Source organism: Schistocerca piceifrons, chromosome 2 (assembly GCF_021461385.2).
Source record: "Schistocerca piceifrons isolate TAMUIC-IGC-003096 chromosome 2, iqSchPice1.1, whole genome shotgun sequence".
NCBI classification, from domain to species: domain Eukaryota; kingdom Metazoa; phylum Arthropoda; class Insecta; order Orthoptera; family Acrididae; genus Schistocerca; species Schistocerca piceifrons.
Genome location: NC_060139.1, coordinates 486,672,006 through 486,699,629, shown reverse-complemented (window position 1 = coordinate 486,699,629; position 27,624 = coordinate 486,672,006).

The following is a 27,624-nucleotide window of genomic DNA, read 5'->3' as shown; positions in this document are numbered from 1 at the left end:
AGGAAGCATGCACCAACATTGCCTGTCTATAACCGCCATAACTACAGGTCCACGGGACAGCAGAGTGTCAGACGTCCAGGGACAAGATGGTTTCCGGGACAGGTCGTGCAGCTTACGACATAAATTGAGGATACAGGGTGTTTCAAAAATATACTTCCGAGTCCATTACACAGAAACTGGTTCTCAAAGAGGACTTAACGCCTGGCTACAATACTGTTTGATTGGATGGACTGACTCAGAAACTGAAGAAAGTGGTTCCATGTCTTCATCCTACAACACTCCTAAAGAATACGCACAGTAACCGCAGTTTAAAAGCGGCAAGTGAAACAGATATTAACATCAAGAATGGGCTAACCCAAGTTTCAGGTGCAGGCAATTAATATTCAACTTCTGCTTTAGTGATATACCTTACACGCTGAGGAAAACTTCAGATACGCTCGTAATTTGGCCATAGCAGTGCAAAGTACATCTCTTGAGGAAGGGGCAAGGAATGACTGATGACCCTGAGTTGCTTAGCAAAAATTATAGAGGAAGACATTTGTGCGAAAATACATCTAAGATTGAAGTTGTGCTTTTCACTTCAATTACAAGGTCTCCAACAAAAAGGCGTTATTCAATCAACGAAGAGTGAAGTGCAACTTCCATCCTAAATTTGTTGGCATTACACTGGATAGTTCCTTAACCTATAAAGAACGGCTTAAAAATGTAGGTCAGAATCTAAGACAAGAAATAATATTATTAGGAAATAGGCTGGTAGTTCTTGGAGTGCAGATGCCTCCACATAGAGAACAGCAGCAACGTCAATAGTCTTCACCACTGCAGAATACAGTGCTCTGGCCTGGTACAAAAGTCAGCATACCACAAAACTAGACATGCGTGTAATTACCAATACATTAAGGTCTATTTAGATACCGTGGTTCTCCGTCATCAGAACGCATTTTTCGTACTTTTCATTCACTGCAGACTGAAATGATACACAAATACATTTCGTATTTGTATATCTTTCCAGTCTACATTCTGCAAACACGTATTGAAGTCCTCAATTCTGTCAGGGCCTCTATCGCAACATATATTCACGTCTAGTTCCTTTCCATTTATAAACCTAATCACCTGATGTTGGAGTTCTACTGCAAAATGATCACTGACATGGGTAAACGAGGTATGTCATTTGCATGCTTATCTTTACGTCTTAAGGATATGCACAACCATCTCCAATAATTTTAAAATGCAGGAAATCCGTTACTTGACCTGTCGGTTTACTAATTTCCATTTCTAACAAGTTTAACTTTTCCTAGGTTTTCTTTTTTCCGTTTCTCTCTTCTGGGTACCAGGTGCCCCTTCTCCCATCGGAGCCACGTCGGACAAGCCACTAATACCTAAGCTTATTTACATCCCTGCTGCGCGCAATTATGCAATCATACATCTTCCACTCTCACCCTAGATATATGAAGGCTTTATGAATCTCTCAAGCTTTTTATGGTGAGAAATTTGTGATGTCTTTTTTTATCCCGTTGGTATGAGCCATTTGGCACACTGGTCATGAACACTATGACAGCAGTTTACCTTTCTTGCCACATACTAGTGAGTATTCTGCCCTCCTTCAACAATTACGAAACCAGACTTCGTATAATCTGATAGCTGCCTGCACTATGATTCCAGAAGTTGGAAAGGTATGGGTCGTGAGGATCACACTTGCTTTGTCCAGGTCGCCAAAGGACATGTTGACATGGAACAGACCCATGTAGTGGTAATATTTGAGGGAGAAAATTTTTCTTTTAAAATGTTGCGTTCTTCTTGCTGTTCACTTAATGAAGAATGTCTACTGGTGAGCTGTTCACTGGTGATTCCACCAAAGTTCTACTCATTAGCCCCCATATGCATCATCACGGATAAAAAAATTAAATAAAGCAAGGTAAACACAGTCCACAGGGCTTCCCAATGCGTGGTTGGATTCCAAAATATGTCTTCATCACTGTCCAGGGTCCAACCAACGCATCCGTCGCATTTAGCCGTAAATGAAAGCAGTCACAGGAGGTTTATTATAATTGCCGGCAGGAAATGCTAGAATTTGAGGTGAAGTAATGTTCACTTCTCACTTATCACAGACCGTATTTATATAAAAGAGAGAACGAAATATCCTTTCACACTACTTACAACCGTTTATTGTTAATATAACATTTTTCAGTGCGAGAACATAAGTAGGTCGACCAGCATCACGTGTTCACTTAATCTTTTAGAAAATCGACGAAAATTTATTCGAAGTACTTCAGCACACCTCTAAGTTGAAGTTTCTGTAATAGTGCACTAATGATAATCGTAATTGCAGATAATTATCAACATTAACTGTGGAACAGTTCATAGATCTTCATAGTCGCCTACCCGAGATTATTTAGAGTCCACATGGCGAACAATGTTTCAAATTATTTGCAATCGATACTAGCAAAATATTTGCTGATGCGACGTGAATTTAGTCTAAGTTACACAAGCTAAAATTATTTCAGAGTACCTCGCGATCGTCACATGCGGAACTTTCCCAGGTCCCCATCAAATACGTAGAAAACATTTGGGCTACACTCACGAGGATACTTAGAGCCGCACAAGTGTCCTACCTGTACGCGATCTGCGCTCCTACTGAGTGCCAAGATTCCAGTGTGTCACACGAAAATAGCAGTGTAGCCTAGCACTGAACGAGAGTCAAACTCATGCACAATCGACGTCCGAAAACATACATAAACTACAAATTTAGGGATATACATACATATTACACACGAATTTGGACGTGAATTTCATCTGCTTTTCAATACTGCTCTTAGTTTTTGTGCAGATCTAATATTTTTCCTAAAATTGTGATTTTTCTTGTATGAAAGCTGTTTTGCGTCGTTGTATCACTAATGAATATGAAAAAATTAAACTAATTACAATCGTACATCTGTAATTACCTTTATTTGCAAACGCTACTGCTATTTTCACTGTTACGTGTTTTGCCAGCAAATACACCTTTTATGCACGGAATATACATTTTGGTCTGTAATTTGAAATACGAAATATTCACAGGAAATCTTTAAAACTGTTCGATAGTGCCCATTGACCCCTATCTATTAACACTACCTCTGTCTGAATCGCTTAAGGCGTTACTAAGTTTTAATTTTTATAGACCATTTAGTAATATAGATAACGTTTGGTATTTAACAACTTCTTAACTAAATCTCGTAGCGAAGACGCGTCTTCACTCATGCTTCATTGGTTTTGGTTCAGTTTTTATTTAGAGTTTCCCCTATTTAGTGTTTCCTCTATTCGGCTAGTTTGGCCATCTGCAGTCATTACACTAAATCCAGCTATCCTTGCGATGTACTGGTATGATGCTTCTATGACCCTCATGTCAATGAGCCCTAATTCTCTAAATCCAAAAGACGACAGTGACCTGTACTTGCACGTCATCTGGGCGGGCTGTGTTGAAATCTCCATCTGAAGAGTCCCAGTAACGTTAGACACATTCAGTACTCATGACGTTCTCACACCATTCTTCATCTGTAGGCTAGAGTCTTTTCAGTACTGAAAATAAACTCCATAAGAATGAAATTTTATTCGACATGTCCCACAAGCTTGCGAATAATGTTGTATTAGTTTGATGTTGTTCGACTTTCGTGTTATTGTGTAACACAATCCATTCCTGTCGCTGTAATTGTCTTGTTGTGAAAGTTGACTAGATATAAGGGGCAATCAAAAAGTTTCCCTTTGAGGGCGTTGCTGCAGGTTATATGCAACGTAGTACGATACCGATGCTGGTATAGAAGAACGGACATGTAGTCAAGGGATCAATGTGGATTCGAGTCTTCATGATATGCCTGCAGTAAATGCGGAAACGTGAACTATGTCAACGTCATTACCAAATGCGTCTAAACATGTTCAGCGAGCCGTTATTCTCTTCTTGCCTGCTGAAGAACACACACCGGCGGATATGCATCGGAAAATGAAGAGTATGTATGGGGCAGCACGTCTGTCGAAAGCCACCGTTGAAGAACGGCGCGCAAAACTACTAGCTGGTCCCGATTCGACACAAGACTCCGGTCGATATGGATGGCCCGCCTCATCCATTACGGACAAGTTGGAGACCCTCAACCACCTGCCATATAATTCTGATCTCTCCCCGTGCGTTTATCACGTCTTCGACCTCTTAGCAGAGGACCTCAAGAGTAGAGGATTCCTTTTGGGATCAGGATGTGCAGCAGGTAGTTACGAACTTCTTCACGCAGTCGCCTGTCACGGTGTTTTACCAAGTGGATGTCCTCAAACTGGTGCGTCGATGGGATGTTGCCTCAATGCTTACGGCGGTTTTGCCCCGTTGCTATACCAATTCCCTATTGTACGGCCTTCGATTGGAAACATTTTGATCGGACCTTGTACACAAATATGTTAAGTGGAGCAGAAATGTGACTTTGATCATGAAGATCAGGTATTCTAGTTATTGCAGTTGTGTAAAATACTATTGGCTGCTGTAAGTGTAATTTTTTTATGGCACTGTCAGACTACTTCTGTTACTCGTCCGGGTAGTACTACGTCCAATTCCCAATTTTAAATCACTGATTTAATTCTTTATTTTCAAAGTGAGTTGCGATGTTGGTGTTTCGCTGTATTAATTTTGGTATAATTCTGTTCTTTTTGTGTTGGAGGTGTGTCACATTGAACCGAAAAGACCTCTTCGCGCGTTTGGATAACATTGTGGTGGAGCGAAATACACATTTAAAGTATTGTGCGAACTACGTATGCCCTAGAATAACATTGTTCTTAGGATCTGTGATTAAATAGTTCAGCTGTTTTGGATGGCACTTCATTCTGCAGCTTTACTTGCACTGGATCGGCTATAGGCACTTATAATTTCGCATTCTTCCTTGTACTAAGGAAGTGAAGCGTTTTTCAAAAATGGATCAAATGGCTCTGAGCATTATGGGACTCAACATCTGCGGTCATAAGTCCCCTAGAACTTAGAACTAGTTAAACCTAACTAACCTAAGGACATCACACACACCCATGCCCGAGGCAGGATTCGAACCTGCGACCGTAGCAGTCCCACGGTTCCGGACTGCAGCGCCAGAACCGCACGGCCACCGCGGCCGGCTGAAGCATTTTTGCCACAAGCTGTATGAACTAAGTACTCTCGATCAATCTGACTGCATTTTAATGAACCAGGACAACAGTTCAAAGGGGGATATCAGATTAAGAGAACTCCAAAAATACACCACAGAAACGCCCCTGCTATAAATCATTTTCAAAACGCCCTCTGATAATCGGAAGCTGTCAGTGATTTTAATAAAAAGCCACAGGGAGTATAAAAAACGTTCGTGGAGGCGCCTCATCTGCCGGCAGCGGCAACAAAGCTGTCAGCCGTACGCACGTCACGGAAACAAATGCTCGGTGCGTGGGCGTGTGTGTGACGTTGCGTGGCGTGGCGTGGCGGGGCGTGCTGAGTTACGACGCGCGCCGCTGCTGCCATCTGCCGCGTGGCACTGCGTTCACCGTGTTCTAAGTTCGGCATTCCTCTCTGAGGAATCTCGTCATTCACGGTGGTCTACCACATCGTCGAAATTGTTAGAAGTTGCCATCTCTAAACTATTTTGCGACTGTTGAGCAGGAACAAATTGTGAAACTTCTGGCTTATCGAAAGCTCAAATCCCTTACGGAACTACAGTTGTGTAACGTTCTTTTCAACCAGCAGTATTTCGGCAGATGAAACTTCATCATTTTCAAGGCACCAATGAAATGAGAGACCATTTAAAGTGGTAATTTCAGCTCTCGATGAGCGGGATTACGCCAACCAGGAGCCAAAAGACGGCGTTTGTAGAAAAACAACACACAACGAAAGGAAGCACTACCACACAACAAAAGATACGTTAACGTCAGATGTTGTCTATAACCATTCAGTGAGGTGACGAAAGTAATGGGATAGCGATATGCGCATATACAGACGGCGGTAGTGTCGCCTACACACGGTAAAAATGGGAGTGATTTGGCGGAGAAGTCATTTGTACTCTGATAGTTCAGGTGAAAAGTTTGCCGACGTGCTAGAACTCAATAAGAAGGGTCTGCAGCGCGCAGGCAATAAGCACACAAAGACCTTGTAGTCAGTATTTAATAAGGTGATATACAGATAGTGGACAGTCGCAATTCCAGGTGTCGGGTTATGAAACGGAACAATAATGCCCTCGACAAAATCTGACAGAATCGCAGTTGCAGCCGTGATCAGTTCATTATACAGAGTGAGCACAAAGTCTTGCCCCGATTATAATGGTTCAAATGGCTCTGAGCACTATGGGACTTAACTTCTGAGGTCATCAGTCCCATTAACTTAGAACTACTTAAACCTAAGGACATCACACACATCCATGCCCGAAGCAGGGTTCGAACCTGCGACCGTAGCGGTCGCGCGGATCCAGACTATAGCGTCTAGAACCGCTCGGCCACTCCGGCCGGCGCCCTATTATGACAATTTATTACAGAATAATCGTTTGACATAATAATTTACATTTGATGCCGTTACATAGGTTACTGTTGCTAGCTTTTTTAAGATCACTTACGTTATTAAACCTCGACGTGTGCTCCCTTAGTAGCTTGGAGAATGTCGAGGCGCTATTCCAGTACCCACCAGGTGTTTCGTAACAAGTGTTCTGTCACAGTACCCACAGTAGCTTGTATCCTAGCCTTCAGTTCGTCGACGTCAGCAACTGGTGTGACGAAGACTCTGTCCTTGATATAGCCTCAGAAAAAAATGTCAAGGGGCGTAATGTCTGCAGAGTGGGATGGCCAGGGTGTTGGACCGTTCCTTCCAATACACCGATCTGGAAATCCAGAAATGTTTCATCCAGGAAATCACGCACTATCAAAGCCCAGTGGGGTGGGTTCAAAATGGTTCAAATGGCTCTGAGCACTATGGGACTTAACAGCTATGGTCATCAGTCCCCTAGAACTTAGAACTACTAAAACCTAACTAACCTAAGGACATCACACACATCCATGCCCGAGGCAGGATTCGAACCTGCGACCGTAGCAGTCGCGCGGTTCCGGACTGCGCGCCTAGAACCGCGATACCACCGCGGCCGGCCAGTGAGGGTGGGGGGGGGGGGGCGGGAGGGGCGGGGGTAAGAGGAGGGTGCTCCATCTTGCTGCAAAAGTATCCATGGCTGATACTTTTCTAACTGTGGGGCAATGAACAGTTGCAAAACGTCTAAGTAAGTATTAGCGGGAATGGATTTTTCCGCGAAGAAAAACGGCCCAAAAACCTTGTTATGCATGAGGCCGCACCAAACATTCACTTCCTCGCTGTCTCGTTGTAACTGTACAGTAGCATGTGGAGACTCTAAACCCCATATACGGACATTATGCCTATTTACCATTCCACTGTCACGACAGTTGGATTCATCGGTAAAGCATATGCGATTGAAGTAATCGTTAGCGCCATCAGTCCTGTTGAGAAACTCAGTTGCAAATTCAGCATGTATCAGCAAATCATTCGGTTGCAAGGCCTGCACGATTTGCACTTTGTATGCATGCAACCTAAGCCTTTCATGAAGAATCTTCACCACACTTCCTTACGGTATTTGATGCTTGACGAGTTGATTTAGACGGAATCCGTTGGACAGATTGCCGAACACGATCAACAGCTGCATCACTCACACGAGGCCTGCCACTTCGAGGACGATCTTCGATGCTGCCTGTTCCGTTAAACTTCGCATGGCATCGCTTTATTGATTTAACGTCAGGAGGGTTGTGTGCATAAGAAGCACAAAATTTACGCCGAACACTGACGGGCATTTCGTTTAGCGAAACCAAAGCACACATTGCGCTTTCTTCTGCTTCGACGCCATTTCGCCAGACACTAACGTCACCTAACAAACCGCGTCGGTGTTGTGGAGCACTAGCGCCATCTATTGGTCACAACAACTAGTAACACTAACCTATGTAACGGCATCAGATGTAACTTATTATGTCAAACTGTTATTCTGTTATAAATTTTTATAATCAGGGAAAGACTTTGTGCTCACCCTGTACATCTCTGTCGATTGTGTAGACATGAGACCACAAAACGTACGAAAAAATTTAGAAAAGAGTGTGTCGTTGCCTGGCGACTTGCACAACGTCCCCCTGAAGATAGCAGTAGTGATATCCTTGGAGGTGAAAGGTTCCACAAACGTAACCTCTCCTTAATCGTGAGGGCTCGTGGAACGTTCACGGCGATGGGATCGATGCTCAGCATGGCCCCATCGTCGGCACGGTAGACTCAGCGGTAATGTTCGACAAAACTATCGACTATGTCCACTTGGCAGGCGACCCGCTGCACACAGTGATCGACGCGTTCGGTGACTAGGTTTTGACTCCGGTGTCTGCAATCGTTCACAATATGGCACATGGAGTGATTCCCCCGCCACACTACATCAGGTTTACGGACACACACTACAGCCTCCTGTAGTTCCCGGTGAGTAATCGCTAGCAACTTCGCCTTAATCATACTGTTCACTTTGTACTGCCAGGCAAGGTGGCTCGCTCTCAAGGTCGTGGAGAGTAGTGAAGTAGAAGTCTGTAGTGTGCCGAGCGGTAAACTCCCTCTTGTAAGTGATGAATGTGTGACGGAGCATCGGTTTGGCACATTCCAACTACCAGTCCATCATGATGCGTAGGATCGGAGATGCCTTTCGTGCCTTGTCCACATCTCAGTAATACGTTGTCATCAATCAGCATCCTCCAAACCTCCTGGCGCAAGAGCAGCAGTATACACATGTGCGCGCAGTAGTCAGAGACCACCAAAGCCCAGCGCTTTACACCGAGCAATCAGCTCTCCGGAGACATAAATGTGGTATAAACGACTTGTTGAATGGCTTTTATAAGACGTGAATCCTGGGTCGCCTGCGCGCCGTATCTCCCAGGTATCCCGTAGGGCTGGATCGCGACCAATGAGACGCAGCTCCTGGCACGATGTAAAATTCGGGTATTGGTCTTTCCGACCAAATACACACTTAAAGTTCCCCTCAAGTAGAAGATATTCATGTCGACCTAAGAGCAGTTGGGCAATCTCCTCCGCATAAAATAGTGCCCTTTCACGCCGACTCCCAGTGACAGACATTATTGACAGTCGTGGAGTGAGTAGTACACGCCATACCTCTGACAGACGGGAGGTACATGATATAGTCAGTCAAGATGTCTTCGCTTGTATAAACCACCACTCCACGGCTAAGGTGACTGCCTTGAGAGGAATAGAAGTCATATCATATTATCCGTGGTAGCGCTGCTCAACGGACCTCCTGTAACGCCGCACGTCTAGTTCCGAAGCTCATATCATTTCTTTCGTAGATGGATCTTGACAGTCTCACGGACGCAGTTGGCATTCAGTGTCGCGTTACAGTATGCGTGGGGCTGCGCCCCACGGTGGTGGGCGGCTGCAGGTCGCCACTTCAAAGATGCGGCGGCACCCGGTGGCGGGCGCTGCCGGCGCCCTTCGCACGACACAGAAGTTGACATCAGCATGCCGCTTCCCCCAACAGCGGACACTCCTGTAAGGGATCCGGTGTTCCTTGAAGCTCGTTGCTCCACGCCAGCGGTGACTCCGTCGCCGTGGCATTCGTGTGCTCAACGCCTGCCGACACCGCCAGAGCGGCTGCTATCGATCCTCCTCCAGTAGGAAGCTCAGAGGCAGCAACATGCCGTTCCATCGGTACGAGAATCACTGAAGACTGTTGTCCCACAGACGCATTGAAGACACCAACTCCATAACGGTCTCATAAACTGAAACGTTAGTTTCCTCAACAGGTTGTGTATCACCTGGACAGGGAGAAGCGTCCCGATCCGACGTCGTACGACGCCTCCTTTTGCGTCATTTAGGGTAGCGTTGTTTACGCAGTCGTCCTTCCGTATCCGAAGACGTGAGGGATTTGCGTCGGTCAGGCAGAAAGGCCGTCGTCGGCTCAACCAGACTGTAGACCAAAGAATCACATTCAACATCTGCGTCGGCCATTGGCGCAGCAGGAGCAACCATCGAAACTGAGCACGTGGCTGAAGTATTATCGTCAGCCGTTTATCCACAAACAGCTGTTAATGGGATTCAGAGAGCCAACGGGCGGCTGGCGGGGACTTAAGTGATGTCGCATATGTGATCGGAACTTGAGAGGTACCACTCCTTCAGTCGGTAGCTGCATTTTCCGTCGCTGCAAACATTCAGATCTGATGTAGCCCTCTTTCCGCACCCAGAACAAGTACACGGCTGTCCGTCGTACATGATTAGGGTCTGACACCCACTGATGGCCAGATAAGTCGGAATGTAGCTGCGCAGGCCAATTGTGAAGGGACGCCCAGTTTGAAGAACAGGGTATGTGCGGAAGTGGGTCCAGTGTTCTGCCCTGGAATAATGAACAGCGCCGTATGGTGGCCGGAAAGACGCTACAACGTCCACTACAGGTACCTCAAATGGCAGTTCGAACATGCCAATAGTTCTAATGCCTAATGCCACATGTTTGACTTGGACAACGCCAACGTTACCATCAGCGTGACGGAAACGGAGTCCTTGTTGGATCGCGTTTATAAGGCGCTCGCACGCAGCGTCATTGATAAGAGGAAAGCTGAAACGTTACTTCGATTTCCTAAACTTTTTGCCATGATCTCAGTGCACGAGGCAATGTAAACAAACACGAGCTCACACGCTCCGCAGGAGGAAGTACGGCACGTCCTCTACGGGCGGCCGCTACAGCCAGACTACCATGCACGACTTATGGCTAGAAGGAAATTTTCGTATGTGATCGTTCATGCGTCACAGGTTGAACTATTACGCATTATGTAATTCCCATACAGAATGGGGTGCGGGTGGGGGTGGGGAGGGGGCGAAATATTGTTATCGAAAGTCGCTGCCTGCTGTCAGCGGATAAATACGATATAGCAGTTCCTGAGTTGAAACTTCCTGGCAGATTAAAACTCTGTGCCGGACCGAGACTCGGACTCAGGACCTTTGCCTTTCGCAGGCAAATGCTCTGCCAACTGAGTTACCCAAGCCCGACTCACGCCCCGTGCTCACGGCTTTAATTCCGCCAGTACCTCGTCTCCTGCCTTCCAGACTTCACAGAAGCTCGCCGGCAGCCGTGGCCGAGCGGTTCTAGACGCTCAGTCTGGAACCGCGCGACTGCTACGGTCGCAGGCTCCAATCCAGCCTCGGGCGTGGATGTGTGTGATGTCCTTAGCTTATTTAGGTTTAAGTAGTTCTGAGTTCTAGGGGACTGATGACCAGACATGTTAAGTCCCATAGTGCTCAGAGCCATTTTCACAGAAGCTCTCCTGCCAGGAAGTTTCATATCAGCGCATACTCCGCTGTAGAGTGAAAATTTCATTCTAGAGACATTCCCAAGGCTGTGGTTATGTCACGTGTCCGCAATATCCTTTTCTTCCAGGAGTGCTAGTTCTGCAAGGTTTGCAGGAGAGCTTCTGTGAAGTTTGGAAGGTAGGAGACGAGGTACTGGCGTAATTAAAGCCGTGAGGACGGGCGTGAGTCGTGCTTGGGTAGCTCAGATGGTAGAGCATTTGCCCGCGAAAGCAAAGGTCCCGAGCTCGAGTCTCGGTCCTGCACGCAGTTTTAATCTGCCAGAAAGTTTCGTATCAGCGCACACTCCGCTGTAGAGTGAAAATTGCATTCAATTCGTGAGTTATTAAGAAGAACGATGCAACGTTCCTTTGGACGTGCTTGCATTTCTCTCCCCTGTACGGGAGTAACATTAATCGGATATAAAAGTACAGTTACGATACAAGGGCAACGACATATGGGGTTGGGTCTGGCGTGAATCGTGCACGGATAGCGAAACCGATTAAGGCGACCACTCGCTTACATCGGAAATCCAGGTTCGACTCCTGGTCCGGCACAAATTTTCATTGACATCATTCCATTATACAGTTGATGGTTGTCCGTATCCGCAACAGCGGGTGAATTTAATGTATTTCATGATGGCTGCAGTCGCTGCAGTGCTTGAACTTTGCAACATACAGCTTAACAACACACGCGTACAATATTGTATGACAGAAATACGAGTTACACATATTTGTACATAGTTAGTTCAAATACATCAGCTACTTGACAGAACAAAATAATGTTCTGCTTAAAAAGTTGTATCCCTTTGCTGTAGCTCTATGGATACTAAAGAAATAAACTATGTTCGAAGCTCCGCAGAGAGGGTAGCGTTTCGTATGTTTACCTGTCTACATAAATATTCCTGCAAGGGAGCTTTTCCTTACCACGTGTGGAATACTTCTCCGTCTCGGAAGAGCGATGCCTAGAGGAGCGCATCAGGTATGCTGGCGGCGCACCGGAAGCGGCGATACACATTCATCACGAGCACCACTGCGGTGTGCAGACCGAGAGACAGCCCTGGGCAGGAAGGCGGCCGCACCAGCAAACGAATGGCCTGCCGAGAACGGCCGTGGGGGCGCGGCCGGCGGCCGCAAAAACGTCTCCCCTCCGGCCGTCCCTACGGCTCCGGCGAGCCGCCGCAGCAAGAAGAACCGCCGTCGTCAGCTATTTGGGCGACTGGGACCAACAACGGGCCGCCGACAACGTCATATCGTAAATATACGGCTGGCAGTTCCTACCTCCTACACCGTCGATTCGTCAGCTGGTACCACAAAGCCCCCTGATTAAGCAGGAAAGACAGTGTAATGTACGGTAAAATGTCTGAAAAAGGCGTCTGCTTATATCAGTAATTTGGCCAATAAAGACAGAGGTGACACAGGCCATGGGATATCTCCTAATATCGTGTTGGACCTCCGTTTTCCAGGCGTAGTGCAGCAGCTTGACGTGGCACGGACTCAACAAGTCGTTGGAAGTCCCCAGCAGAAATAGTGAGCCATGCTGTCTCCACAGCCATCCGTAATTGTGAAAGGATTACCAGTACAGGATTTTGTGGACGAACTGACCTCTGGATTACGTCCGATAAATGTTCGGTAGGTCTCATGTTGAGCGATCTGGGTGGCTAAATCACTCGCCCGAACTGACCAGCATGTTCTTCATACCAATCATGAAGAATTGTGGCCCGATAACATGGCGCATTGTCATCCATTTAAGTCCATAGTTCTTTGAAATCCATGAATCGTTACAAATGGTCTCCAAGCAGCCGAAAATAATCATTCTCAGTCAATGATCTGTTCAGATGGACCGAAGGACTCACTCCATTCTATGTAGACATAACCCACACCACTATGGAGCCACTACCAGCTTCCACAGTGTCTTGTTAACAACTTGGCTCCATGGCTTCGTGCAATCTGCGACGCACACGAACCTTACAATCAGCACTTACCAACCGAAATCAGGACTCACTCGACAAAGCGTCCGCGGCTCGTGGTCTTCCGGTAGCGTTCTCGCTTCCCGCGCACGGGGTCCCGGGTTCGATTCCCGGAGGGGTCAGGGATTTTCTCTGCCTCGAGATGATTGGGTGTCGTGTGTCTTTCATCATCATTTCATCCTCATTCACTCTTTAGTCGCCGTAGTGGCGTTAAAGAACTTATGGAGCGGCGACCGAACCGCCCCGCCAGGGGTCTCCCGGAAACCAATGCCATACGCTCATTGTTACCTGACAAGGCCACGATTTCCCAGTCATCTAGCGTTCAACAGACATGGTGTCAAGCACAGGAGAGGCGCTGCATGCAGGCAACGTCCTGCTGATAGCAAAGGCACTGACTTCGGTCGTCTGCTGCCATAGCCCATTAGCACTAAATTTCGCCACACTGTTCTAACGGATACATTCGTGATATAACCCACATTGGTTCCTGCGGTCATTTCACGCACTGTTGAGTGTCTGCTAGCACTGATAACTCTACGCAAACGATGTTCAAATGGTTCAAATGGCTCTGAGCACTATGGGACTTAACTTCTGAGCTCATCAGTCCCCTAGAACTTAGAAGTAGTTAAACCTAACTAACCTAAGGACATCACACACATCCATGCCCGAGGCAGGATTCGAACCTGCGACCATCGCAGTCGCGAGCTTCCGGACTAAAGCGCCTAGAGCCGCTCGGCCACCGAGGCTGGCGCAAACGCCGTTGCTCTTGGTCATTAAGTGAAGACTATCGGTCACTGCGTTATCCGTGATGAGAGGTAATGCCTGCAGTTTGGTATTCTCGTCACACCGTTGACACTGTGGATCTCGGAATATTGAATTACCTAACGATTTCCGAAATGGAATTTCACATGCCTCTAGCTCCAATTACCACACCGCTTTCAAAGTCGTCGTGCGGCCGTAACCGCCATCTCTGTATATGCTTGTGGCTGTCCCATGACTATTGTCAGTCCAATGTACAAGTGACTAGGTCTGTTGAAAGTGTATGGGTGCGGAGCTGCATGCAAAAGCATCGTACACATTACACTGAGATAATTTTCTTACGGCGATCTATTGAATACTACGATTCCGGAGACTCGTGTCGTTGTCCAAAGAAGCAATGCGCAGGCGTGACTTCCACTAAAAGACGAGCGCCAGGGACATGAGACAGCGTACAGCGGAAGTAGTGGTGCATAACGAAGCACATAGTACCTGAAGCAACAGCGCTGTGTTCCGGGCCCTGACCGCTGCAGTCAACCACCTGTGCCGACACAGCACTTCCAACACTAGCGAGCCGCTTCCGCGCTTCAACCTGTAGGGGATACAAGAAAATATGGAAACATCACAAACACAACAGATTTCCAAGTCCGATACGATGTAAGAAAACGGTTAGCATTCAAAATATTTTCCACCTGTCTCGAAAAGCACACGCACAGGCCATGCATAGTTTTCAAGGAAATCTTGTACCATTCTTCCTCCAGAATAGTGACAAGTTCTGGTACCGATCATGGAGGTGGATAGGAATCACCCACCTTCTCTCCAAAGTAGATCACAGTAGCTCAATAATATTGAAACCTGGTGAATGTGGTCTTCAGCGGAGATTCCACAATACATTCTCATGTTCACAAATCAGTCCTGAACGATGCGAACTGTGTGATTAGGGGCCGTGTCACGTTGGAACACAGCTGGGGAACAAAAATTGCATCATGGCAAAGAACTGATCAGCCAATGATCACTGGCAGTATAGCTACCTTTGCAGAGTAACCACGAGGCGCACGGAGGGTTGGCTTGTTGTGAGGGAGGAGACCAGACAGCGAAGTCATCGGTCTCATCGGATTAGGGAAGGACGGGGTAGGAAGTCGGCCGTGTCCTTTCAAAGGAGCCATCTCGGCATTTGCCTGGAGCGATTTAGAGAAATCACTAGGCCCATGGATTGCCACGATATAGTGGCAATCTCATCATCGAACCCCCACCATGTTTCACTCTTTGGACATGAACTCGGCCAGTATTTGGAAACAGTGTGTATAAAACGCTTTTTATCAGTTATCGAAAACGAATTTGCTTTGAATGTGTAATTTAAATATTCTTAGCAAAAAATGGAAAGGCTAATTTCGTTTAACCGAAAATTTTAAACTCTTTCTTAACAGCGTTCCCAAAGAAAGGAGCGTGAGTTATCTAAACACTTGAGTTAATTAACCTCTTTTTATAACAGATTTGTAATAGATGGGTGTCACTTTCACCGTCGATTCATAGAGCTGAAAGTAAAAAACTGTGGAACTCGAAGATTCTTTTCTGCACAGGGCCGTCGTTACTGTTAAACTCCTTAGATGTCTGTAACTTAAGCTTCTGTTATTCAAGATTTAAGCTGAAGACCGCGTAGGTAGGTGCGATGCAGTATCCTCCATCCAATATTGAATACTGGCTTCCGATTGAGAAAAAGCTTTACTGTTTAAAGAAGTTTCGTCAAAAGGATCTAATTCCCTGGAATTGGACCGTGCGCAGTCTCGAACCGGCAATCAGCCTTCATTGGAGCCGACTGTCAATGCGTAGGATGCGTACAGATCCTTATACACTTTAGAAATCTTCAAAAAATGCCACCTTTAAACACAAGTGGTTTATCTGAACGTTTTACTAACAGCCAATAACAATAACTTCCTTTTATACTACACAAACTTATGACGTAGCGTTTAAATTAACTTATAGGTATAAAGAATTCAGTAACTTCTCCACGGGGAAGATCAAGTCAAAGAATATCTCTGCGCGCCACAGAGTTCATACATTGATGAACTGCCTCTTGCCTCCATTCTCGGGTTCTTCGGGAAACAGTCGTCTGATGATTTTTCTGCCGATTCGCCAGCTCGAGTGGCTGGCATTGTTAAGTTTCACCCTCCATTGCTGTTGCTGGATTGGGACCCAGCCCGCGGCCAAAAACTATACGTACCTGGCGCGCCAACGTCAAAGAGCTTCTCTGCAGTCATTTCCGCGAAGTACGACACTTAGAAAGTGTTATGAGGAGCAGTAGATGCTCCACAAGTTATATTAGGAGTATAACAGAGCCAGTCACTCCGCGAAGTGAAAACGAAGTGTGGCGTACGGCCTTTCTGCCATACATCCCCAGTAACGGACAGAATTGGATGAATACTGCGCAAACATGGCGTAAAGACGATTTACAATTCGACAAAGAAGATCAAAGATTGTCTCAGATCGGCAAAGGAGAAAAGGGACCCACTTGCAATTTCGGGAATGTATCGCATACTATGCACATGTGGAAAAGTGTATGTTGGAATGACTGGACGATCAATCAGCATCAGGATCGCAGAACATGAGCTACATTGCAGGTTGGAGGAGGTGGAGAAATCGATCGTGGCAGAGCACGCTCTGTGTGAGACGGAGCACATACTAAAATTCGCCTACTCGTAAGTTCTGGCTGTAGAGAAGAACTATCACACACACTTTTTCAGAGAAGCAATAAAATACGTAAACACAAGAATAGCTTCAATAAGAAAGAATGAAGCCTCAAGGTAAACAGATCCTGGCTTCCCGTGCTGCAGCGAACGACCGTCGCAGGTAGCAAGAGAACTGCACCGAAAATGATCGCAGAGAATCCCTTGGACGTTGACGCGCCAGGTACATAGAGTTTGCGGCCGCGAACTTGGCTCCAGTCCACTACCTGCAATGGAGGGTGAAACTTGACAATGCCAGCCACTTATGCTGACGGAAAGTCAGAAAAATCATCAGACGAACGTCGGCGGAAGAACCAGAGACAGAAGTCAACAGGCAGTTTGTCAACAATTGGCCACGAAAGCGTTAACATTTATGAGTTCATACATTGTTCGTCGCAGTCGATAACATTCAGTTGAGCTAAAATCAATTTCATATTGTTCTTGCCCGCTAAACGCTGCATATTGCTATAAATCATATTTTCAACTGAAAATTTCATAATGACGCGAACAAATACGTGCCAATCACACAGTTAATTGTCAATTACACATCAAAGTTGAGTTATTACATGTACAACAAGACTCATCCGAGCAAATAACTTTCTTCTGTTGTTTCATAGTCCAGGTTATATAGCTTCGCTGTAAAATTTCTCTGTTACAGGAATTTGCTTCACTAACAAGTACTTTTAGAATTCCAGCTCACCCTGCAGTTCCCCGCACCTGGAGGTTCATTCGAGTTGGTTGGTGCTGACAGGATTCACGACTGCGACATACAGTTCCGCAGTACGTTTTTCGGTTATCTCAGTTTATTTTTCGCCACCATCTCCTTCAGTGACTGTTTGTCACGATCCTTCGGTACACACTTTCAAAAAAATAATCGTTCAAATATCTCTGAGCACTATGGGACTTAACATCTCAGGTCATCAGTCCCCTAGAATTTATAACTACTTAAGCCTAACTAACCTAAGGACATCATACACATCCATGCCCGAGGCAGGATTCGAACCTGCGACAGTAGCAGCAGCGCAGTTCCGGACTGTTCATGGAAATGCCACTCATTCATGGAACTCGTTAAATATGCACTGTTTTGGGCGTCCCTTTCCAATTTTAGAAATAGAGTAACGAAAGGAAGCGAAAAGGAACATTACTCCAGAAAGTGAAGGAATACCTTCCCTTTGTTTTTCGAAACAACTGAAAATGAACCTGATTACATTCAAAATTATAACGAATTGGTACAACTTACTGTCCGCATTTCCATCAAAATCTTTGCGATTGACGTTTCGAAGAGTTGAGTTGAAGGGTAGGACCTTGTCTCCAGACTACCCTTTAGTTCTTTCTGAAACTCTGGGTGTTCTCTGTGTGGCCTGTTTTGCAGCTACGTGCAGAGTTTGTCTGTTGTTGATGACTGCATTCCGGCAACTCTGTCACCAACCACTGCAGTCCGTCTAGCCACCGAATTGAACCTTCAATAATGAATTTGAACTGTACTCATTTTCGTATTCGAAACAACAGTGAGAAATATTTAATATTCTGTCAAAGATTGAGGCCTAGAGTGAAGTTATCGTTTAATACTTTTTATGTTACATTCATCAATTGCCCTTGGTGTCCAACATAAATACAAAGCGGGAAAAGAAGCCCCTGCCACCGAAAGTAGTAGCCGTTATGAGGCGGCTTGCTTGCTCGCAGAAACTATACCAGCCTTGTCACGTGGATAAATAGGTTTAGGCAGACTACGACAATAATAACGGCAACACAAATTAGCAATAATATCAATATTTTTAAAATAAATTATAAATTACGTATCTTGAGTGTGAAGACGATGCATGGCAACGTAGTTCAACAACCATTTGCTCTTATCTATCTCTGAACATTGTCCTAGTCCTGAATTCAGCGAATGAAGACTAACTTAACTAGTAAAATGTCAGAAAGTGGAACACCTGCAGCATCCTTCCGGCCAATCAATACACCAACTTCAGGACCGTATGCATAAACAGTAATGATAGCATCATCAACTTACGAGCCATACAAATACACAGAGAGATTAAAAGCAGAATAAGAATCAAGGACAGTACTATACAAGTGAGTTTATAGTTATCGTTTGATAAAACCAAAAGATAAGTCCATTAACATATACCTAAAATAGGTTCGTATATAGTATACCATAACGAATTTCCACTGTTGTTCAAATGCACCATTTATTAACAAAGTCAGTAATTAAATATTCCATGATTAAAATTTGTTAATTGGATGACACATTAAGCAGTGCAGTGCTGAAGTAACCTACTAACCTACAAAAATAACTGTAGCTAATGATAGATGTATGAAAGAAACTACGGCATCAGAAATAAGCAAACCAAGGAAATATGCATCTATGTGCAAGTAATCCTAGCACAAGGACGGCATCAACAATATCTTAGTTTCAATATAAGTAAAGCTGTAAAAAATGGCATTAGAAATATATCTGTATGTCACAACAAAATTATGAAATGCATGTTCATGTCGTAGAATGCAAAGTACGTGTCAAGAGGTCAGATGTAGAAAACCTTCTACCTCATACCATACACAGAATATCTGTTCAGGATGAACAATATCTACGCATCTGTCTGAAAGTAGCCTTTGCAGAAGGACAGCCTCAACAAAATTTAGGTGTAAATAGGTAATCTGTCAGAATGACAGTATAAATACATCTATATGTCATGTAAAAGTATAAAATGCTGAGGTTCAAACCGCAGTGGGGCATACTTACGTCATACGGATAAAATGAGCGTCAAAACGTGTCGTAAGACCAAATGTAGAAAACCACGTATATCATATCATATCTTACACAGGATTTATAGAAGCCAAGATAATGTTCCGGATGAACGACATACATGGACTAAAGCGCAAGTAGCCCTTGCAAAAGGACAGCCTCAACAAAATCTAAGTGTCAATGTAGGTAAAGCTACCAAAATGACAGTATAAATACGTCTATCTATATGTCATGTCAAAGTCATAAAATGCTTTGGTGAAAACCATAGAGTGAGACACATATGAAGGGCTTATTTCAATAGTGCTACAAGTCCATTTTTGTTCATTCTGAGATACAGGGTCCTAAAGTTAAATGAGCGGTGAAAAATCTGTATATATACTTGAATATTTCTGGTATCTCAACTGCAGATTTTTCAGCGTTCATTTAGCTTTAGGACTCTGTATCTTAGAATCAACAAACATGGACTTGTACCACTATTGAAATAAGTCCTTCATATGTCGTATGCGTAAAATGAATGTCCAGGGCATGCCAAAAGACCAAATATAGGAAACCGCCTATACCATGACATTTGCAGAATATATGAAAAACTCGCACAAGGAACTATTCAACGTGAACAACATTCATTTGTGAGTGCAACCATATATCACGAACTGCTATAAAACAAATATCAAACAAGAACAGCTATCTAACTCGTGTAAATGTACAGCTTGTGTGACCACGTAAAAAAAAAAATCAATAATGTAATATAATGTCAGAAAATGTCACAGGCATTAAGGGTGAAATGCTGACTAGGGGATACAGATAAAACAATTAGTAGAATGTCCATTTGGACTCTTTTGGCCGGCGGCTGTACACTGTTCTGATGATGTATTGAGACAGCGTGTTGATAACGCCAGTCTAGACCTTCTGTCTCTTCTTTTCCTCTCTCTATTTTCATCTCTTACTTTACAAAGGCTGCCATACTCTCAAAGTTTCTAAGAACACCCGTAGTGAAGCTTCCGAGCTGTCACATTCAAGTATTCATCAAGCCTGGTAAACCTCTTTACATTAACATCTTAAGTCAATTTTTAAGTGCAAGCGGTGCTAATAAATGAACTTTACTACAAGACGTGACAACACTGAGTTCTTAAAAAACTTTCACCATGCTACTCACAGAGGCGTGACACTAATAATACTCCGCAAACCACTATACAGTTCACGGGGGAGAGGGAGAGTACAACGTAGCAATATTATCGGTTTTATTTCCTATTCCGTTGGAATACTAAGCGAGGGAAGAATCACTGTAGGCCACAGTACGCGCCCTAGCCTATGTTATCTTATTCACCCGGTTCGTGTGTGAGACACACGTTGGTACAGCAAAAAATAAACATGTTCGAATACTGGTTCTCTGTATCTATCCAACAGGGTTTCGCTTGGACTAATTCGTCTTACTTGCAAGAATTTCCATTCAAGTACCCACAACATTTATGTTTTCTTTCTTACGGGCTATACCAACCTGTTACGCTCCTAGCAACGAGTCTCTGCAGTTGCTTGGTGTCTCTCGTTATGGCAGCTTGATAAAGACTCTACATACTGGAACAGTATCCAACAACTGCTCACACTATCGTCTTGTGTGGGAGTTGCTTCACATATGGACCACATTTTCTCAGAACCCTTCCAACAAACCTAAGTCTGACACTGATTTTCCGCGATCGTCCCGTTTCATCTCGATTCTTCGTATTCCCTTTGAATACTTCTACTCAAAATTTTCATCACAAATCTTATAATTTAGATGCTATTCGATTCTTTCTCTTTGTTGTAGGCATTATCTTACGTCCACTCACACTTAAAAAGCGATGTCGTACATTACTCAAAGAGGACGTTTCTTCCAAGTCTTTCTGAAATTACTTACCATTGTCCATCGACGGTACATTCCTGTAAACAAATGTATCGTCAGCAGGCAGTCTTATAGTGTTTCCGATGCTATCTTATAAATCTGGACGTACAGTGTGATCCAAAAGTCTGTTAATATGTGAAAATGGGCTAATTCGCGGATTAATGTAGGTAAAGAGGTTAAACGTCAGACGTATGCTTGAACGACATTTTTGAAACCAGAAATAAGTGCAAACACCGGCCAACAGATGGCACTGGATGGGAACAGGCTAGTGAAGCCGCATGAGAACACCCATACATCGACGGCAATCCTAGGACTGTCGTGGAAACCTCACCGCATGACGAGAAAGTCACGGTGTGGTGTGGATTGACTTCATCAATCGTCATCAGGGCTGTTCTCCTTCCAGGGAATGTGGGGTGCTGCTTTTCAAACTGTCGGTGTAACGGATGCGAGGTACGTCGATATGTTACAGAATCGTATCATCCCTCCCCTCGGTGATGAACACCCGCTGGAAGGTGCGACTTTTATGCAGGATGGCGCTCCAAGCATTATTGTACACGTGTGAAAGATCTCTTGCTCACACCGTTTGGTGAGGATTGCCTGTTGAGCCGCCACTTCCGTCATGCTTGTCCCCCTCCGAGGTCCAAAAAATTTCAGTCAGTATGACTGTTGGCTGTGGTGTTACATGAAGTCGGTAGTCTACCGCGACCGTTCGTCGTCATTAGGTATGCTAAAATACTACAGCGAATGGCGGCCGACAAGAAGTGTTCTGGCGTAACCACAAGCGCCGGAACGAAGATGCGAAACGCAAGAGCAGAGATGGCAGTGAGGGAACGTCAGCCAATTGTGCGCGGAATTGGACCGCGCCGCGACAAGAGCGACAACTGGAAGGAAAGAGTAAAACGGCCGCTTCTGCCAGCCTCGGGGGTCAGATCGGCCTGAGTCTGCAACGGACATTTGTGCTACGCTATCAGATTGCCGTGATCCGTATCAAATCCTTACTTGGACTTGGTGTATAGCAAGAACTTTACTGTTTTCACGTCGCCTCCCGCTTGCGAATACTACTTGTAAATCTCCAAAGTTAAGTATTGTCAATTTGCTTTCTACAAATAAAACTACTAATGTTATTTGTTTGAATTTTTGTATAGCATTCCAAGAACGCTGCATCCCGTAGGCACTCTATTAGCGACGAGTGGGCAAGACCCCGCAAGAAGAGCATCTACGCTAAAAATCAATTGTTATGATAATTATCGCTTTTGTATCACATATAAAACCCCATGTCATTTCAACCATGTGTGTCAATTTTTACCTATCTACCTACATTATACCGCGAAGTATTGAATTTTGAAATGTTAACTGACTTTTGGGTCATCCCCTATAGTGAAAACATTAGAGGTCTTCTTACGCTTCCTTGGGGTACACCCGATATTGCTTTCGTTTCTATGGAACGTTTACCGTACAGCATAAGTATTGGGGACTAATAGTCTGTTATTCCGAAAGGCCAGCAACACATTTGCGAAGAGATTCCGTATAATCGTAACACGGTTAACAGTCGACGATGTCGCACGGTGTTTAAGCCCTAGCGGAAGTCTAGGAATTCATTCTGGCCGAAGCCTGTAGCAGTGCATGCAAAAATTCAGTGAAGGACGGAGGGAGTTAAATTCCGCAGAGCAAGATTCGGCTGCCGGAGGCTGTCTGGGAAGTCGTGAAATAAGGACGGCCCTAGGCGCCGTCCCTGACCCGGATCGTAAAGCAAGTTGCAAGGCAGAGGGAGTCTTAGCTTCGTCGGGGGTTGGACCCCTGTTAGGCGGTGGGATGGGGCTGTAGGCTGGCTGGCAACACGCCACGGATCCCTCCCCCACACCACTGCCCAGGACAACAGACAGACTCTCACCCACGGCGTGCCTCCTGTCCACTCAGAGGGCGAGAATCATACTGAAACTGGTTGCAGGTCAAGAGAAATTTTGTTGTCTTAATGAAGCAACAACCATGTGAACCAGTTCACTAAAATCATGTGGGACCAAGGAATAATTATTATGCCTACTAATAATCTTTAGGAGATTTCCCCCGTGCATGAACTCTGGGCCTTGTCGAAGAGGGGTGGCTTGTGTACCTCACCTACATCTGCATCTACGTGTCTGCTCAGCAGCTCAAACTTAAGTGCCTGGCAGAGGGTTCATCGAACCATTTTTAAACTATTTCTCTCTCGTTCCATTCTCAAACAGCCAGCCGAAAAACGAGCACTAAAATCTTGTCGTGTTAGCTAGACTTTCGCTCATTATTACGAAGATAGTTTCTCCCTATTTAGGTTGTTGTCAACAAAAAAATATTTTCGCTTTCAGAGAAAACACTTTTTGGTTGAAATTTCATGAAAAGGTGCCGCCGCAACGAAAAACCTGTTATGCCATAACAGCCCGTGTATCATGTCTGAGACATTGCCTCCCTCATTTTGCGATAATACAGAAAGATCTGCCCTTCTTTGAACTCCTCTATGTCCTCCGTCAATCATATTTGCCACGGATCCCGTACCACGAAGCAACATTCCTGAAGAGACCGTACAAGCGTAGTGTAGTCAGCAGCAGTTTGCTTCGCTTTCCGCACAACATTATCTATGTGATGGTTCCAATTTAAGTCGTTCGTAATCGTAATTGTAATTTGTGTAGTTTGTTATGTAACCTATGTTTACTGGTTTCCTTTTAATATTCATATGAATGACTTCACACTTTTCATTATTCAGGGTCAATTACCACTTCTCGCACCTTACAGATCTTCTGACGAATTTACTGAACTTTAAACGACAGCATCATCTACAAACAGTCTGCTCAGATTGTCTCCTAAATCATTTATATAGATTAGTAAGATCAGAGAGCCTAGAACACAACGTTGGCGAATATCACGCGTTATTTCTCTTTCACTCGATGACTCTCCGTCAGTTACTAAGAACTTCGAACTTTCTGGCAGTAAATCACGAATTCAGTTTCACAGTTGAGAAGAAACTCCATAGGCACTCAGTTTGAATAGAAGTCGCATGTGAATAGCCTCAGTGACATGGATAGCCGTACCGTAGACGCAACCACGATGTAATGGTATGTGGGCAGATCAACCTCTGATTGCTGAAGAACAGCGGCAGCCATTCCAGTAGCGGCAGGGTAACAGTCTGGTTGACTGACTGATTTTACCTTGTAACATTTAGTTAACATGGCCTTGCTGTGTTGCTACCACGAACGGATGAAAGTAAGGGGAAACTACAACTCTTTTTTTTTTTTTTTTTTTTTTTTTGAGGTATGCAGCTCTACTGCATGGCTCAATGTGTATGCCATTGGCTAAAATGGCTCTGAGCACTATGGGACTCAACATCTGAGGTCATCAGTCCCCGAGAACTTAGAACTACTTAAACGTAACTAACCTAAGGACATCACACACATCCAGGCAGGATTCGAACCTGCGACCGTAGCAGTCGCGCGGTTCCGGACTGAAGCGCCTAGAACCGCTCGGTCTCCACGGCCGGCTATGTATGGCATTATCTAGGGTACAATACTCTAGAGGTAAAATAGCCCTTCCCCTGAATCTCGGAAAGATCGATAGTCAGGAGAAGAATGTAATCAGAAGAAAAGAGTACCAGCATCAAATAAGTCTTCTAACTGAAGACCACAGCAGCAAAATGAGGTCTTTATTAAAATACCAACTGATTATGCTGAAACCTACCTATTTTTAGTTTGAATCATTTAAATGCAGCCCACAATCGATGCTTTGTCAGGTCCACACTACAGTAGATATTGATACAGAAACAACACGCTCGGTAGGTTTACGGTTCTCTATATACAACTGAAAATGAGTACCGTAAATTCGGTAAAAATTAGTGATACGTAAGTATAATCACCCTTTTGATCGCAACTAACAAGTTTGAAATTACGTTATTTTGTATAATGAAGAAGTTACTGGAGTGGTGTGGTTTTGTGCCATCGTAACTTAAATATTTTAGCTACAGTCCACATTTGAAGCCATTTGCTAGGGCAGACAGGCGATCGCGCCATATCTTTACATATCTCTGTTAGTGTTATGTTGTTAGATGGGTAATACATTTACGAGGTTTTTCCCAGGGAAAGAAGCAATCATAATGATGACGGGGCTGTGGTTTGTAGAAGCAGTTGCGATCACAAGCTGCTCAGAGCAGAGTCTGCCCGACGGCTTCCGCGAAGTGTGACATATCTGTTCTGTGGACTGCCAGGCAAATAGTTGTGGGTCACGCTGCGATTCCTACACGCCTCCGCTGACTCTGTGATGTATGTATTACACTTTGACAACTGTTCGGATTGATTTGTCCGACTGTCTTCCGTAATGCTGTCCGTGTTAAATACCGCATGACAATTGGAGTGTTTTGCGTCTGATGAACTGAATTAGACTATGATTGCTGATTGACGATCTCCACTCAAGCGAGTAACTTGAATTTAACCGGTGGTATCTACCAGACAACATTTCAGCGTTACGTAAAAAGTAGCATCCGCGAGCTGTGAAATACAATAAATAGGAAGGGACATTTATCTTATTACACTTTCAATTCAATTAGAGAGTGTAGAAGGCTAAGTCGTAGTGACAGTGAAACTATTAATTCAAGAATATAATCGCGTCGTTACGAAAAAGGGTGTGGAGTAGACATTTGTACTTCCCTTTCTAGTATTAACTTGTATTGCAGAGCTGCTGTCAGGGAAAAGTTGCAGTTTTCAGGTAAGACACCTATAAGGAGCTAACAGTAGGCAATCGTATTTTCCAGGTGTCACTTTGTAACTTTCCACCGTGTGTGCTGGCACTGTAGAGTGCAAAACAAATGTGATATTGAAGCTGGACAATTAGAAGACTACGGATATCACTAGGCAGGAGAATTGGACCAATAAACAATTACATAAAGTAAAGGTACACAACAGGATCGTCAGAAACAGTAAGAGAAGCTTGTAAGGGCGTTGTAGGGTAGGTTGTGCTGAGAAATAAGTGTTAAGGAAGAAAATCGATACGCTGCACCCTTTCCAATGTAATTAGCGTTGAAGATAGCCAGTCAGATCCTTGCACGTGCAAATTTAGGCGGCCTGTCAGAGATGGTATTGACAAACACGTTCTTTATTTGGTTTCTTCAAACTGAAGAACAGAGCGGTACAAAAACTGGACACTGAATAGCAGTAAGAATCGAACGTTATGGCATTCAGTGGCTTCCTGTGGACTCCTTTTTATGTGTTAGAACACATTTGGCAACGCTGCCTCTGGCAGGCTGCTTAGGTTTGCGTGCGCAACGACCTGGTAGGCTAACTTGAATAGTAATTAAATTGGAAACGGTGCAAGGTATAGAATTTTTTTCTCGAGTGTTATATGTCAGCGCAACCTACCCTGGAAAACCTTGGCAGGCTTTTCAGAATGTTTCTAGCCACCCTACATAATCCCTCACCTATAATTTCCGCGGAATCCCCATAATATGGGTGATACATACACGAAATGATTCCTTCTGGTTAGCAGGACGCAACTCGGAATCGGTGGAGTATTTCGTAACATATCAATACATTTGTGTAGATGTTTTATTTAAATAAAATGTCTTGTAGATGGAACAAATTACCTATACAGAGGTATTTTGACGTCGTACATGTGACTATGAAACCGCAAGTGCCTCAAACTACTTCTTAAAGATAATGTCGAATTGTAAATTGAATACCTCTCTCGTAGAATTAGTTTGTCTCCTACAACACCTGTCATATCACTACTAATAAGGCTTACTACTGAATTCCAGTAAATAGTAATATTGGGGTGTGTTTCTAAACAGCAAACAAAATATGAAAACTTGAACTACGAATGATAGTTGATAAAGTAATCACAAATAAGCAGGAGGATGTTAAAAGAGGAGAGTTTCGAGCAATTTTATGTTGTAGCTCAAATTTTCTGTTGTGTTAAATCAGAAACAACATTTGCTACGTGAAAATCATCAACAAAGAGCGATCCCTCTGCAACAATTAAATATATATGTACAGAAATCCCTGAAAACTGATCCTTCAAAAAATGAACTCCCATGCACGAAACAATTTCAAACGTCTGATTCTTTGAAAAACGAATTAAAGAGTTAAATGTTCTGCTAGCGAGAAAAATGTTAGAAAAGGTTTGAAATAACGGTTAAGGTTTGTTGGAGGTCTGTGAAACTCTTATTCTTCAATATTGGATGAATATAGTCTGCGTAATTTGCAGGCTGTGAGTTAC